The 15248-nt window shown below is 36.6% G+C and overlaps 1 protein-coding gene across 4 annotated transcripts in view; it reads right to left on the reverse strand.

Annotated features, from left to right (window-relative positions):
* Positions 1 to 15248, reverse strand: part of HIVEP2 (HIVEP zinc finger 2) — a 201608-nt gene that overhangs the window by 24101 nt on the left and 162259 nt on the right. For 3 of the 4 annotated variants that reach the window (XM_058435604.1, XM_032160529.2, XM_032160539.2), the window contains one exon: positions 7477 to 7571. The exons of the other annotated variant lie outside the window; for it this stretch is intronic. The gene's annotated coding sequence lies outside the window, so the exon portion shown is untranslated. The remainder of the gene's footprint in view (positions 1 to 7476; positions 7572 to 15248) is intronic. 4 annotated transcript variants of the gene reach the window in all.

Below are 15248 nucleotides of genomic sequence, written 5' to 3' on the forward strand. Positions count from 1 at the left end.
ACCTTACATTGACACTGTGACACAAAAATAACTCAGAGAAAATATTATAAAAACATCATAGTAATATTTTCTAAGATATAAGATTATTATATATGAAACATCTTAGTTATTTAGATGTAATCAGCCTAGTTCTAATTCCCTAGATATTAAAAGTTGAGATATGGGCGTTTTTTGTTTTTTTTGTTTTTTTTTTTTTTTGAGACAGAGTCTCACTCTGGTGCCCAGGCTGGAGTACAGTGGTGCAATCACTGCTCACTGCAGCCTCGACCTCCCTGAGCTCAGGCGATCTTCCCACCTCAGGCTCCCAAGTAACTGGGACTAAAGGCATGCACCACTGCATCCATCTAATTTTTGTATTTTTTTGTAGAGACGAGGTCTTGCCATATTGCCCAGGCTGGTCTCAAACTCCTGGGCTCAAGCAATCTGCCCATCTTGGCCTCCCAAAGTGTTAGGATTATAGGTGTGAGCCACCTCGCCCAGCTGAAAATAGTGGTTTTTTTTTTTTTTTTTCTGATAGGTTTGAATGTTTATGTTTAAAAGAATAAATTTCCCTTTTAGGAAATTTACATCATAGCAAAGTGAAGGAGTCCTCTAGATGATGGCATATGGCTCAGGAAGACTTGACAACTAAGTAATCGTTCAATTTTAAGTGAATACTCAACTTCCTCAGGGGAGTGTTCAATGAGGTACCCAGAGGATTCTGAGAACTTCAGTGATAAACTGTATCCACTGTCATAAAACCTCAGATGTTTCCTTGATAGGCAATGTGTCCGTTTATCAAAAAAAAAAAGATCATACACATTGACCTAGAAATTCCACTGCTGGAAATATATCCTTACAGGTGTACTTGCACAAGTGCACACCAATATATATGTATAAGAACTGCTTAAATAAATTATGGCTCAGTGATAAAACTGAGGCATTTAAAATAAAGTACAGCTATAAGTACCAATATAGAAACTTATTCAGGGGATAGTAACATTAAATGCAAGAAAAGCTTATTGCACCCTAGTATGAAGACACATTGTTAATCCTATGGGTGAAAAAGAGGAACAGTTGATCAACAGAAAATTCCTGTGAGGATGCCAGGCAGCATTGGCACCAGCCTGACCAACATAGAGAAACCCCGTTTCTACTAAAAATATAAAAAATTAGCCAGGCGTGGTGGTGCATGCCTGTAATCCCAGCTACTTGGGAGGCTGAGGCAGGAGAATTGTTTGGACCCGGGAGGCAGAGGTTGCAGTGAGCCAAGATCGAGCCATTGCATTCCAGCCTGGGCAACAAGAGCGACACTCCATCTCAAAAAAAAAAAAAAAAAAAAAAAAAGAAGTGGAACCTGGGATTCAGAGGAAGAGGAAAGAAAGGATTGTTACCTTTCACCTCATGACTTTCAGTAAGTTTAATTTTTGTTATTTTTCTTAACATGAGCATGTTTATCTTGTTACATAAAACACTGGTTAATAATGTTTAAAAATGCTACCATGCAGATGTACTGCAGTTTGCTAAAGCGAAACTCAAATAGTAGTCTTACTTCCATGGGCAATTTTCTCCCTAACATAGAATTTGACTGTGATGATGATGATGAGAGAAGTTGCACTTTGAAAGGGGAAAAGCACCTGGAAATTCCCACAGGAACGGTAAGTCTTTTGGGTGAGAAATCAGTAGCCCCCAGATATTTGTAGTAAGACATCTGTACTCAAAGATTCCTTCTGTTAATAGCCATGAAGCCTAAGAGATTTGTAAAGCAGCAGTCAAAAAACTAAACAAACATATTAATCTCAGTTTGCTAAAAAGTTTTGCTATTGGATTTAATTTTTTGCTGCGCAATAATTTTCTTTAGCATCCCTCTGTAGGAAATGAGGCAAAAACTGAAACAGAAGTGATAGTCTCATAATATTCCAATGCAAATTTCCTTGTGTCAATTCCAGGAACCATGCAAACAAGAAGAAGACACAATGTTGAATCTAAATCGGCTGTGTTTAATTAACTAAATATTTAAGGTTCATGTAGACACAACCTCTGCCAGACTTGTAGAGGTAAATAAATACCCTCTAAAATGGAAGTGTACTACATTTTCAATTCAAGACAAGCATGTGTGAATCCTCAATTAGGACTCAGAGCTTGAAGTGAATAATTTTTTTTTTTTTTTTTTTTTTTGAGAAGGAGTCTCGCTCTGTCGCCCAGGCTGGAGTGCAGTGGCGCGATCTTGGCTCACTGCAGGCTCCGCCCCTCGGGGTTCACGCCATTCTCCTGCCTCAGCCTCCCGCGTAGCTGGGACTACAGGCGCCCGCCACCTCGCCCGGCTAGTTTTTTGTATTTTTAGTAGAGACGGGGTTTCACCGTGTTAGCCAGGATGGTCTCGATCTCCTGACCTTGTGATCCGCCCGCCTCGCCCTCCCAAAGTGCTGGGATTACAGGCGTGAGCCACCGTGCCCGGCCAAAGTGAATAATTTCTAAGTTACTTTTTCAGATTTAATATTTTATCATGGTATTGATCTATGTATGCAGTTTCATTGTTAATTATAACAATGATAATGACTGTCATTTACTATATATTTACCATGGGCTGATACATACTGTTAAAGAGTTTCATATACATTGTCTTATTTTATCTTCATTATACCTCTATGCTAAGGGTATTATTACACCTATTTTACAGTTGAGAATGATTCTTAGAGATGCTGGGTTTCAGAATCAAAATTCAGATCTAAATTTGGTGACTTCTAAGTCTGGGAAGACTCACTACCACTCTCCATTAAGTGTTATTAAAACTTAAAATAATACATCTTCAATAATATCTTCATCTAAATATTTCCACTTTAATATATAAAATGTCTCAACTTTTAATGGTTCTGAGAGAATATAAATGAGCTCTGCATGTTTATAGTGCAAAAAAATGGCCCCAAAAATGCCATTTCCTAGAAATAAAAAATCCATAATTTAAATAATGTTCAAAATAAGTATATTAAATATTAATGAGAACAGCTTCTTGTAAGACCATAATAAAGTCTCATGACAGACTGTTTTCTTTTGTTCTTTGAAAACCATTACTTTTTTTTTTTTAGAGGAGGGGGTCTCACTTTCTTCTCCAGGCTGGACTCAAACTCATGGGCTCAAGGGCTCCTCTGGGCCCTGCTTCCCAAGTAGCTCCTAAGCGACTCTGCCCAGCTTGGAAATCATTAGTTTTAAGGAAAATAAGAACCTTAGAAGTGAAAATCAGGTATGTATCATTTTCCATCTTTTGGTCGACACGGAATATATAATTTTGCTCAAAACATAAACTTCAGGGGCTGGGCATGGTGGCTGATGCCTGCAATCCTAGCACTTTGGGAGGTGAAGGCAGGTGGATCGCTTGAGCTTAGGCGTTCTAGACCAGCCCAGGCAACATGGCAAAACACTGTCTCTACAAAAAATACAAAAATTAGCTGGGTATGGTAGTGTGTACCTGTAGTCTCAGCTACTCAGGAGGCTGAGGTGGGAGAATCACCTGAGCCCAGCAGGTCGAGGCTGCAGTGAGCTATGATTGCAGCACTGCACTCCAGCCTGGGGAACAGAGTGAGACTCTATCTCAAAACAAACAAACAAACAAACGAAACAAAAAACAGCATAAACTTCAAGTAATAAGTACATACAATTTTATAAAAAACAGGGTTGGAATAATTTATTTCATAAGTTATTCAATAAAATATAATGTTTTCACTTAGCAATGAGGTAATACCTTTATAAATCAGACATTTAATTTTTATGGTTTAAAATAATAAAACCATTCTTATACACTAAGGGCATATCATATAGTAGATGTATCAAATAAAATTCAGAAATAATATTTTGCTACCAGAGAATACACCAGAAGGTGAAAAAAACTGACTTACATAAAATTCAAAACCAGACATCTCATGGTCAGAACAAAGCATGTCTAGACCATTAAGTTAATTGTTTAATTTTTAGGAGAAGGAGGATAATCAGAAAAAAGTCTTATCTATCACTTTATTTTAAAAAATAATTTTGCTAAGTTTAACATAGGATCTTTCTATATTCCAACAGCATTTATTATCCAGAAAGTTTTTAAGATTCAAAACATTAACTCAATTATGCAAATAGCTTCTGTCAAGAAAATCTCTTCCTTTTAAATTTCTAAGACAAGCCTACCGGAGATGCCCCACCATTTTACCAGGAAGCTAGATGATATCCCACGCCATGCTTTCTCTCCTGGGTTGTGCGGGAAGAGCTTCCATCTTTGTGCCTAAGCTGGAGGTCCCAGCACTACAGGGACCCCTCCTCTGACCCACAATGTCTAGTTTCTCACTTCAGTGAAAGGCTTACTAGGGAACTAGAAATCATGCTTATTTCACATGAACCTTTCACATTTGATTTGAAACATGTTTGAGGATGTCTTTTTCTCTCCAACACTATCCTTGGGGAGCCTTTGACTAACTGCTATCCATAAAATCACGTCTCTTCTTGGAGTTTCTGAGACATATAGAGAAAGGTAGGTGGGAGAGAAAGTGAGTGATGGCTTTTTTTAGAATTTATTGATCATATCTATGAACCATTAAAAATATGGACTATTTGTATTCGTCACTTTTCTACAGCTGCTTTATCCTGGAAACTGAAAAGATTCTGCAATGGAAATTGTGTGCATCATAATCTATTACTGAACGTGGCATGACTTTCTCTTTAAAAACAAGCAGGATTTGGGAGGGTTTGAAAGTTTCTCTGCTACTCCACTCAAGTTATACTGAGGAAGATAAATTCACTTTAAAAACAACTGGGTTTTCAAAGCTTAATTCAGGTTAGATAATGGCATTTGTCTTGTTTTGTTAGGTGACACTATTACTAAGCAACTTAACTCTTCCAAATGGCATAAATTCTTGAGCTTGCATTTAATTACTAAAATGTATAAAAATGCTTATAGATAAGAAAACATTTTAAAAAGTATATTAGTTAAGGAAATCTATATTAAATGAATCATTAAGTCCAGGAAAATATTTTCTTTGGACGTCATAACATTATTACAGATCATTAAATGTACCATTGTATCTACCTGCAATTTTAGTTTAATTTCTTCAACAGAGATCCACTTAGAACTATAAAGATCTATAGTAATATGGTTAATTATAGCTACAGTATTTCTCTATGACTGTGTAGAGTCAATTCATTTTTCAGATTCTCTAATATTCCATTAAAATATATACCAGGTTTCCTAATCAATTGATACATCAAAAAATGCAGTATGAGAGTAATTCTCATATGAAAACAGCGAGTTGTCACTTTATTCACTGAGATTTCCTTTTATGGTTACCAAACCCACACAAAGTCATTTTTGGCACCCACTGCCAACAAAGGAGCGGAATTCCAAATACAGTTTTGCATTCACAGTTAAAATGTTCTCTAGTGGGTTTTGAGTGCTATGAAAGGAGTAAGATAATTTACTGGAGAATAAAACTCAGGGGATATGACTTTGGGTTTCCTGTGGATGCTGCTACAGCCCACAGGAGTCCTCCACTCAGTAAAGACAGACATTGTCTGGCAGGCTCATCACACTTTTCAGAGGGGGATCATGTTAAAAAAGAGATTACCTCTGCATGGCTATTTCAGTGGTAATGGAACTAAAGGAACTGAAGCGAAAGAAAATGATATTACAGGGAAGAGCTGGCATTCTTCTAGAAGTGTGCCCTCTCCTTTGGCCACTCTTCAGAGTCCCACTCAAATAAGTCTGGCACCCAGTTAAATAATTTCCCCAGACAGGCTCCCAAAGGAAAGACACATAAACAGCCTCCTAGATGGACCTCCTCAGAGGTCTCTTCAGGATAACGGCTGGGTGGGATTGGCAGGAAGACAGGCTTGCTCTGCAGAGGAATAAAGATCTACAGTACCCAGGGTTGTCGATCTGGGATCTTTTGCTTAGGAAAACATTATCTCAGAAAAAAACTTTACCTCAGGAAATTAATCATTACTTGAGTGGTGGCAAAAGTCAAGTGAGCATTAAATAACGACATCCTAAATAATGACGGTATAAAATGACTGGCAGCAAACACGGCTTCTCCACTTCCAACATTTTAATAATAAAACCTTTTTTAAAATGTAAATGGTCACTTGGCCTTTTCTTGAGGATTTGGTGGTATGACACTTATAAACATTTCATCTTTTGTTGAGGATTTGTAGTATGACACTTGTAAACAAAATACATGTCTTATGGTAATAATTAGTGAATGACATTTTAGAAGGGACATCATTGTATTTGTTATTAAAATGCCATAGATCAATTGTAAAATCTTTAAAAAATACATGAACATCTCAGGGCATCGCAGTTGTAACATTGATCCCACGAGTCACTTAGAAACTCATTGTCCAACCACCGCTCAGAGCATACATGCTCAGAGAGTATGGGATGACGGGAAAAAGGAACTACCAAGAAAGAAGGTGTGATGAGTGCCAGAGTCCAGCTGAATAACGACTTATTTCCACAGGATGATTTTTAAAAAGGTGGTTTCCTGAGAGCCAAATTCATTATAAAGGCTTCTTTTATTAAAAATTCCCATAACAACCTCAGTTCTCTCCAAAATGAGCAAGTTGCCACTATATGGAGAAAACTATATTATATACAATCTTGCCAAGCAATTCAGAAAACTTTTGGAGAAAAGTAAAAATACTGTGATGATCATCCTCTAATTTGATGTAATTAAAATCTAATTTCATATTTAAAGCCTAATGAGAAACAATCATATTTTTTCACCTGGGCTGCAATGCAGGCATCATTGCATATATTTGTAGAGTTTGCCTATTTAGTCAAGATATTTATGACTTATTTTGGCTACAGCATGCTGCTTTTAATATTTTGTCATACCTTTTAAAATAATTTTTTAATTGTGATTTCACTTTTCTACTGAGATGTTTTCTCATTATATAGCAAAAGTTATTAGGATTTGCTAAGTAGAGTCTCACATGAAAATAAACTTTGTCAGAAATAAATTCTGTCGAATAAAGCTATTTTAATTATAACAATGATAATTAATTATAATTAAGACTGGTGGTCCAAGTGCAGTGGCTAATGCCTGTAATCCCAGCACTTTGGGAGGCCGAGGCCAAGAGATCGAGACCATCCTAGCCAACATGGTGAAACCCTGTCTCTACTAAAAATACAAAAATTAGCCGTGCATGGTGGCAGGTGCCTGTAGTCCCAGCTACTTGGGAGGCTGAGGCAGGAGAATCACTTGAACCCGGGAGGCAGAGGTTGCAGTGAGCCAAGATTGTGCCACTGCACTCCAGCCTAGCAACAGAGCAAGACTCCATCTCAAAAAAAAAAAGACTAGTCTACCATGAAAAACAAAATACAACAAAACAACACTTTTCTCTCTAGATGGAAAATATATTGCTTCCTCCCCCCAGTTTATATATGAGTCCGTGGTAGGCCAAAACAGCTTTTCAAGTTTAATGTAACAAGAGAATAAGAATAAATAAATTTTAGTTATTAACCTGTTATGCTTATATAAAAAAACTGCATCACAACCGTCTTTGATTTCCAAGATGCCAACTCTCCTCACAGGAACTCATGCACAACTTCTGGGAATCTAAAAGATGAATAAGAAGATTTAAAAGATGATGACACTTGTAATGAATTTAATAAGCATGCTCATTCTTCTTCACTCACAGAAACTGCCTTCCTTTAGGAAAGAAAATTTGGAACTGGATCTCTCAAGAAGGTTTTTTTTTTTGCCCCCAAGAAAGAATTTCCTTTCTTTTAACATAGTTTAAATCTTTTGAATAAATACTTGTATTTAAAGGGAATTCCCTGTAACAGTGAAATGCTAGAGTTAAAACTTCAAGTATCAGAACTAGAAATTGTGTCATTGTAGTCCATGATATGGTTCTGTCATAAAGCTGAGATTTCCACAGAACTTCTTTGGGTGTATCAACAACTAAACTTCGCAGGATGAAGTCTCAGATAACCTCATTGTAAATTTGTTTCTATAGTTTATTTCAGCAATGTTATAGTTTGTGCTAAAATTAAATTCTGAAATAGGAATCCAAACCCAACCAAAGCAAAATTCAGACCTTAAAAGGTCTAGTAAGTAATGAAGAAAGGAACTTTTCATATATAGAATTAATATTTATTCAAGTATGATCCAAAGAAACGCATGGAAGATCAAACTACCTAATCTGAACAGATTAATCAATAATCTTAACAGAGTTTATCTCCCAGTATAAAAGACCTACTTAAAAATATTATTATGATACCCATCATTGTATATTTGTTTTTTTAAAAAAATTGCCCTTTCTTCCTGACAAGTTATTACAAAACTCTCAAAGGAATAACTAAAGCATTAAAACGTAACAGTTAAAATATGCTTTCCTGCAGTACCACTTCATGTGAACATTCAAAGTGCTTAAAGGAAGCAGTTTGCTTCAGTTTCCCCCTCCTTTCTGCACATCACTGCAGTAGCACTTCAGGACACCCTGTGCACTTGAGACATGAATCATTATAAGCAAGTAGGCCCACTTGGTTCCTCAAAAGACACAAAAGATGCAAAAATAGCTTCTGCAATTGAAGCAAGAACCACGTCAGTAACCAGATGAATGTGGGTGGTCACATAAGATTCTGGTGCTGCAAAGGGCAAATTATTAAGCATATGCTAGATTTATTTTCTTTTTTAAACTTTATTCTTCTTGCCTCAAATCAACCGTTTGCTGGCACTCAAAGTGACACCTGACAAGGTCTACTATTCTCAAAATTGAAACTTTCATCAATGCTAAAGAGCACGATTCATTAACATAGAAGGAATAGAGGTGATAGCCTAAAAAATATACATTTTCTATAAGATAATTAACTATATCTCTATCTACCTATCTACATTTTTTTTTTGAGACGGAGTCTCGCTCTGTCGCCCAGGCTGGAGTGCAGTGGCGCGATCTCGGCTCGCTGCAAGCTCCGCCTCCCGGGTTCATGCCATTCGCCTGCCTCAGCCTCCCGAGTAGCTGGGACTACAGGCACCCGCTACCATGCCCAGCTAATTTCTTTGCATTTTTAGTAGAGATGGGGCTTTCACCATGTTAGCCAGGCTGGTCTCGATCTCCTGACCTCGTGATCCACCCACCTCGGCCTCCCAAAGTGCTGGGATTACAGGCCTGAGCCACCGCGCCCGGCCAACTATATCCATATTTTTAACACACTAAATATCATATCTGTTTTAAAAAATCAAATAAAAGCACTTCAAAAAAACCCACAAAAACTATAATGTAGGCTAAAGTAAACCATGGCATTCCTCAAAAAAAAGAAGAAGAAGAAGAAATCACTGAGTTATTTTGTACTCCAAGCAAAACGCACTCAAGACATAAATAGGCCAAGGTTCTAAAGATACAGATATGTATACGGAACCTTAACTTGCAGTAGTCAGTGACTACCTGTGACTGGTAATCTCACAGTCACCAAATTAAGAGGCAAGAAGGTAAAAGAAGAGCTTAATTTTCAGTAGGCCAGCACCAACCTCCCTTCCCCTCCAGAAATCATCATTCCTACCAGCAGTCTCCACAGGCAAAACAGGGCACGTGAGTGCCCCGCAACAAGCTCTGATGGGACATCATTCCCAGTTCTGACTCCGCTTTTCCAGTCTTACTTTCTATGATGATGGCTACTGGAAATGGTAAACACTCCTTTCATGACATGCACATGTATTTGAAATTGTAGATTACAGAAGAGCCCCCTTTTTACCCGGTAAGAGGATTCGATAATTGGTTCTGTTGCATCACTCATGACCTTTTAAATGTTTGGGTTTCTCTTGAAGAAGAGAAAAGCAATGGTAATCATGTTATACTTATCTTTACTTTGCAGAAAGTTCCAGATTAGTGTCATTTTAAAGCAAAGATGCAAATGATATTGCCATGAAAGACATGATATCAATTTCAGCGTTTTTGCAAAAATCATTTTGTTATAAATTGAAATCAGCAATGGCCTCTACATGGGACTTGGTTATTGTTATTATTGAAATGGAGATATGGAGATGCCATCTCAGAAATTTATTTTTTGCATTAATTTTAAGTGAGTTTTTGTGTCTTTATTTCTCCATCAAAATAAAAGAAAACCCTTTCATCAAACAGCTCTTCAGAATGTATTATGACAACTCATGCTCCTATTCTCAAGAAATCAACAGTTTATATAGTATGCTATTAAAGAAATGGACTAAAGGAGGAAAGATGATTATTTCTTTAACTTTGCTTTTAGGTTATTAGCTTCATAAGAACTTACCAGGCAATGAAACCTTAATATTTAATAAAACAAACAAGTTTTCAGAAATAGTGCTAATGAATCTTGATAAATATCCCAAAGTCATTTAAAATTCCTTCCTAAATATGAAGTAAAAATTATATTTCACTTTACCACATACAGGATGGTTTTTCTGTCGACCTGCAGGTTAATGGAAGAGACCCTTGAAAATATTTTCCAATCCTCCATCTCCTATTTGTAATAAATACTTGGAAGATTTGAGCATTACTGTTTCTATCCCAGTGGTTTCTCAGCCTTCCCATTCTTAGAAGAAAAAAAAATTCTTGGCATTAGTTACTTGTTCTTGGATGCTTATAGGTTATTACTATTAAGCTAAGCAAGAGTCAAGCTACTGATTGACAGATGATAGATAGATAGACATTTTAAAAATACCCATTGTTAGTGGGGTTGTCTTTTTCCATTCTCTACTTTTCCAAATTGTTTCAAAAGAAGTTATAGTTAATGCTTTAATATGACCCTTACATGAATCTAGCAAGAGGTGAAGGTTTCATTGGCAGAACTCTCAAGTACCTCCCATCACCCTTGTTTTTTCTGAGGTTAAATAAATACACACTATATCACAATTTTAGGAGAAGAGCTGATAAGGTAAACCAGTTACACTTTAGATGAGCATTGTCATGATTAAAAACAGTAATTATTGGCTGGGTGTAGTGGCTCACACCTGTAATCCCAGCTCTTTGGGAGGATTGCTTAAGACCAGGAGGTTGAGACCAGCCTGGGCAACATAGCAAGACCCTATCTCTACAAAAAAATTTAGGCAGGTGTGGTGGTGCACATCTGTAGTCCCAGCTACTTGGGAGGCTGAGGTGAGAAGATCATTTGAACCCAGGAGTTTGGGGCTGCAGTGAGCTATAATTGCACCAGTCTGGGGGATACAGTGAGACTCTGTCTCAAAAAAAAATAACAACAACAACAATGAAAACAATTCTTATAAACTCAATGGAAAAATGGCAAATAGGAACTGGAAACAAGATATGATAGCTTTATTTCCCAGTAAAAAGGAGTGTTTAAGTATTACATGCTTACAAGATTGAACACTACTCTTCACTAGAGAAGAGTCACTTTACTCTTATAGTAGGGAATAGAAAAGATTCAAAAGTAGTGACTAAAGATGGGAGAAGAGCACTGAAAGAGATATCAATGTTCAAGATATACTCCATCAATTCCACAAGCTTTTTGTAGAGGCATCTTTTCCTCTCTACAAAAAAAAAACTCTAAATGGGTCCATTGTTCTACTTTGGAGTACCTAGAGTGGCAAAGAAAGAAGAGACCGGGAAGGACAAGAGAAGGCAGGTACAGGATAGACAACACACATACACACACACACACACACACACACACGCATACACACACACACACACATTGACAGGATGATGACTATAAGCTTAGATCTTTAGAAATATTTTTGATATAAAGGTAATGGATGAGGCTGGGGTTGAAATGTAAAAAAGAAAACATATTAAAGGGACATGACTAGGAAAAGAGAAACATGGTAGTTTTGGAACCTGGGGCAATTCATTACTGGGACAACAATGTAGAAGGTTTTGAAAAGTCAAGAAGGTGCATGGAAAGGATTCCCACAGAGTTTTCATAATAGGAGGCTGGGGCAAACTGAGTCCAAATGAGCCAGAAACTGCCCATAACGATGATACCAAAGCTACATATGGTCTATTGCTGATTCTCAGCAGGTAGTGCAGGAGCACAGAAAACATAGGAAATAAAGCATTGTGTAAATCAAAACTAGTAAAAACCAACAAAAAAAGCAGGTACATGTGCATTAGAGATTGTAACTTAAGCCTCTTTAAATAGGATTTCTGATTATTCTATGATACTTTAAGACATTTACTGAATGCCTATGATGTGCCAGAAATGGGCTATATTTACACAATACAGAAAAAGAAAAGACAAGCACTGCATTTAAGAGCTCAGAGCTGGCTGGGTATGGTGGCTCACACCTGTAATCCCAGCACTTTGGGAAGCCCAGGCGGGCAGATCACTTGAGGTCAGGACTTCAAGACCAGCCTGGCCAACATGATGAAACCCCGTTTCTACTAAAAATGCAAAAATTAGCCAGGTGTGGTGGCTGGAACCTGTAATCCCAACTACTCGGGAGGCTGAGGCAGGAGAATCACTTGAACCCGGGAAGCAGAGGTTGCAGTGAGCCGAGATCATACCACTGCACTCCAGCCTGGGCAACAGAGCAAGACTCCGTCTCAAAAAAAAAAAAAAACAACAACCAAACAAACAAACAAATGAAGAACTCAGAGCTTCAGGAGGGAGATATTTGTGAATTAGTTCAACAAATGACATAAATATAAACAGATTACAAGGGAGATTGCAAGAGGGAATGGTCACTCCTTTCTGGAAAGGTAGAAAAGGCTTTCTAGATGTAAGGACACTGAACTTAAAATTTAAAGAAAACTATATATGCTAACATACAGAAATGCACAGTTATCAATGTTAGATTTAGAGACAAATACGTTTGTCAGATGAAATAAAAACACAAGACTACCATTCCGGTTTCTCTATGGTAATATATACTTTATTTTAGTGTGGTGGAATGTTGGTTCATGAGGATGCTTGGGGAATAAGGTGTTCTAGTTAATACAACCTTATGGTTAGGTAAAGACCACAGAGAAAATCATTTTTTGTTAAACATCTGGTAGTAATTTATTTTCAAAAGTACACTAGCTTTTGCCTTGAGTTAATTACAGTCTACTAACCATAATTTAATCTTCCTTTGATGATTTGGGATCATATAGCGTTCTCTAGTCATTCTACATCTTGGCTGTGCTCATCTGGTATTGGTCATACAAACTTCTCCCAACATGTGTCCTTAAAACACATGTCATGTTTTCTAAGATGAGAGCTATAACCTAGGTTTGTTTTCTTGACCCAATTTGACGTCACGTAAGTCATATATCTGACTAACTTGATTTTAGGAGCAAATATATAACTACAAACTTCTATTACTATTTAAATGTTTAGCTTATTCTAAATCATATAGGCAGTGTTTAGGGCTGTGGAATAATTTAGAAACCATTGAATTTAATCTATCGGGCAACTAACAAATGAAAGAGGTGAGAACCAGAGAAGTCAAAAGACTTGCTTAGGGACCCACAGCTCATTATGATAGTTCTAGTCTACAGCTTAGGTCTTTAAACTGTCAAGTCAATTTTTTTCCTTTATCCACACTACTTCCTCTTATTCAAAGTTTATTTATCAAACCCTATTGCAGAAATTGATTGAATGAGTAAAGAAGTAAAAAATGAAGAATTAATAATTTTGAAATTCAAATGAGCAAAGATATTTATAATCCATAATCAAAGAAACAGAAAATAAGAGTAGTTAAGGACCAATGCTCCACTGAAATGTTTATCAATTTTTATAGTAAATAAAAATAAATTCAACAAAAATTTTAATTTTTCCAAAATGAGTAAATGATAGAAAAATTAGAAGATAATCAGTTTCTACAAGCAGTGCATTATTTAGTATCCAAAGCAAAAATAATTACTTAATTTACAACTGATTTTCAGTATAAGCTATTTTCTAAGATTTTTATGCTCTTATAACAAAAATTTTTAAGTAAATACTTTAAGTAGAGTTATGAGAACATCTTCCTAAAAGTAAAGGCAGCTCTTTCATTGAAAGTCAATGGAGGTAAGCCCCTTGTTCATAATACCAAAATTTCACCTAGGAGACCTGTGAAGACATGGTAACCACCAACTCCATAGGCACTACTTCTTCTGCTGCATTGATTTTGCAAAAGGGCAGAGCCAAGTAGAAGTTTTGTATAATTAAAAATCTTTTTTTGTTTTCTCTTTCGTGATACATTTTCCCATTTTTATTTTTTTCCTTCCCTTCCATTTCCTCTATCTTATCCCTTAATATGGTAGGTAAATAACTACTTCTAGCCAAGCCATCTTAAACATTTACTCTTTAACTAAATATTTGGAGAGACAGGGATAAAAGCAAATAAGGTGTATTTGACTGCCATACTCTAGTGAGAAGTCTGTATGACACAACAAAGTTGTAACTCCAATGTATTGTTTTCTCAAGTTTTATCTTTTACAATGCTTATGTTTACTATTTGGTTGCTGCAGATATACATAAATAAGGTCATGATTCTCCAATTTTCTTTTTACTCCTGGGTATGCCAAGACTAGCATAAGGAAAGGCCACCGTTAATTTTGGATTATGTAAACAAAGAGAACAGAGAAATCAAATCATAAAATATGCATTATATTCATAAGTATTCATATAACAGGCTGACCTTGCCTGAAGAAAATCCATCTTTGAGGGAAGATCCTCCTGCATCAGTGGAAATAATACCCAAAGCAATGAAAGCACAGCTGAAAATATGAATTGCATCCCACATTTCATGCTACAAGTGATTCTCAGATGTGATGAAAAAGAAAATTGTCTTCAGTCTCTCTATAGTAGGTCTACACACAGTAAAAATCTCTCAAAAAGAAATCAAGGCAAAGCCTATGACATATCATATAACCTAATAGACAGACCCTATCTACTTCTAATAACTGAGCTGCTGAAAGAATCAATTCTATTTCCTCTCTTGACAATTTTCCTAGAGAGTGGGGAAATCGGTCTGTGTACCTGTGTAGAGATATACAACCTCAGGAAACCAAAGAACAAATCTGGACTCACACTGTCCCAGGTTCTATAAGGTACATAGGGTAAGTGGATACTATCTCTCAAGACTTCAGAAATTGACATGAGGTTAGCACACAGCAAATAACCTGAACATCAGTTGTTGTCAGAGATTAGGAACCATATGATCAAAAATGGCTTGAACAACCAGGAAAGACTAGACAGAGGGAAGGGGCTCAAGTGGAAGCCATGATTTGCACAAATGAATTAACTAGATAAAGCTTTATTATTAACCCGTGCTACATGGTTTTTCAGGTACCTCCTTGACATTTTGACCAACTGTGAATGGCATTCACAT

Source organism: Hylobates moloch, unplaced genomic scaffold (assembly GCF_009828535.3).
Source record: "Hylobates moloch isolate HMO894 unplaced genomic scaffold, HMol_V3 SCAFFOLD_2, whole genome shotgun sequence".
Lineage (NCBI taxonomy): Eukaryota > Metazoa > Chordata > Mammalia > Primates > Hylobatidae > Hylobates > Hylobates moloch.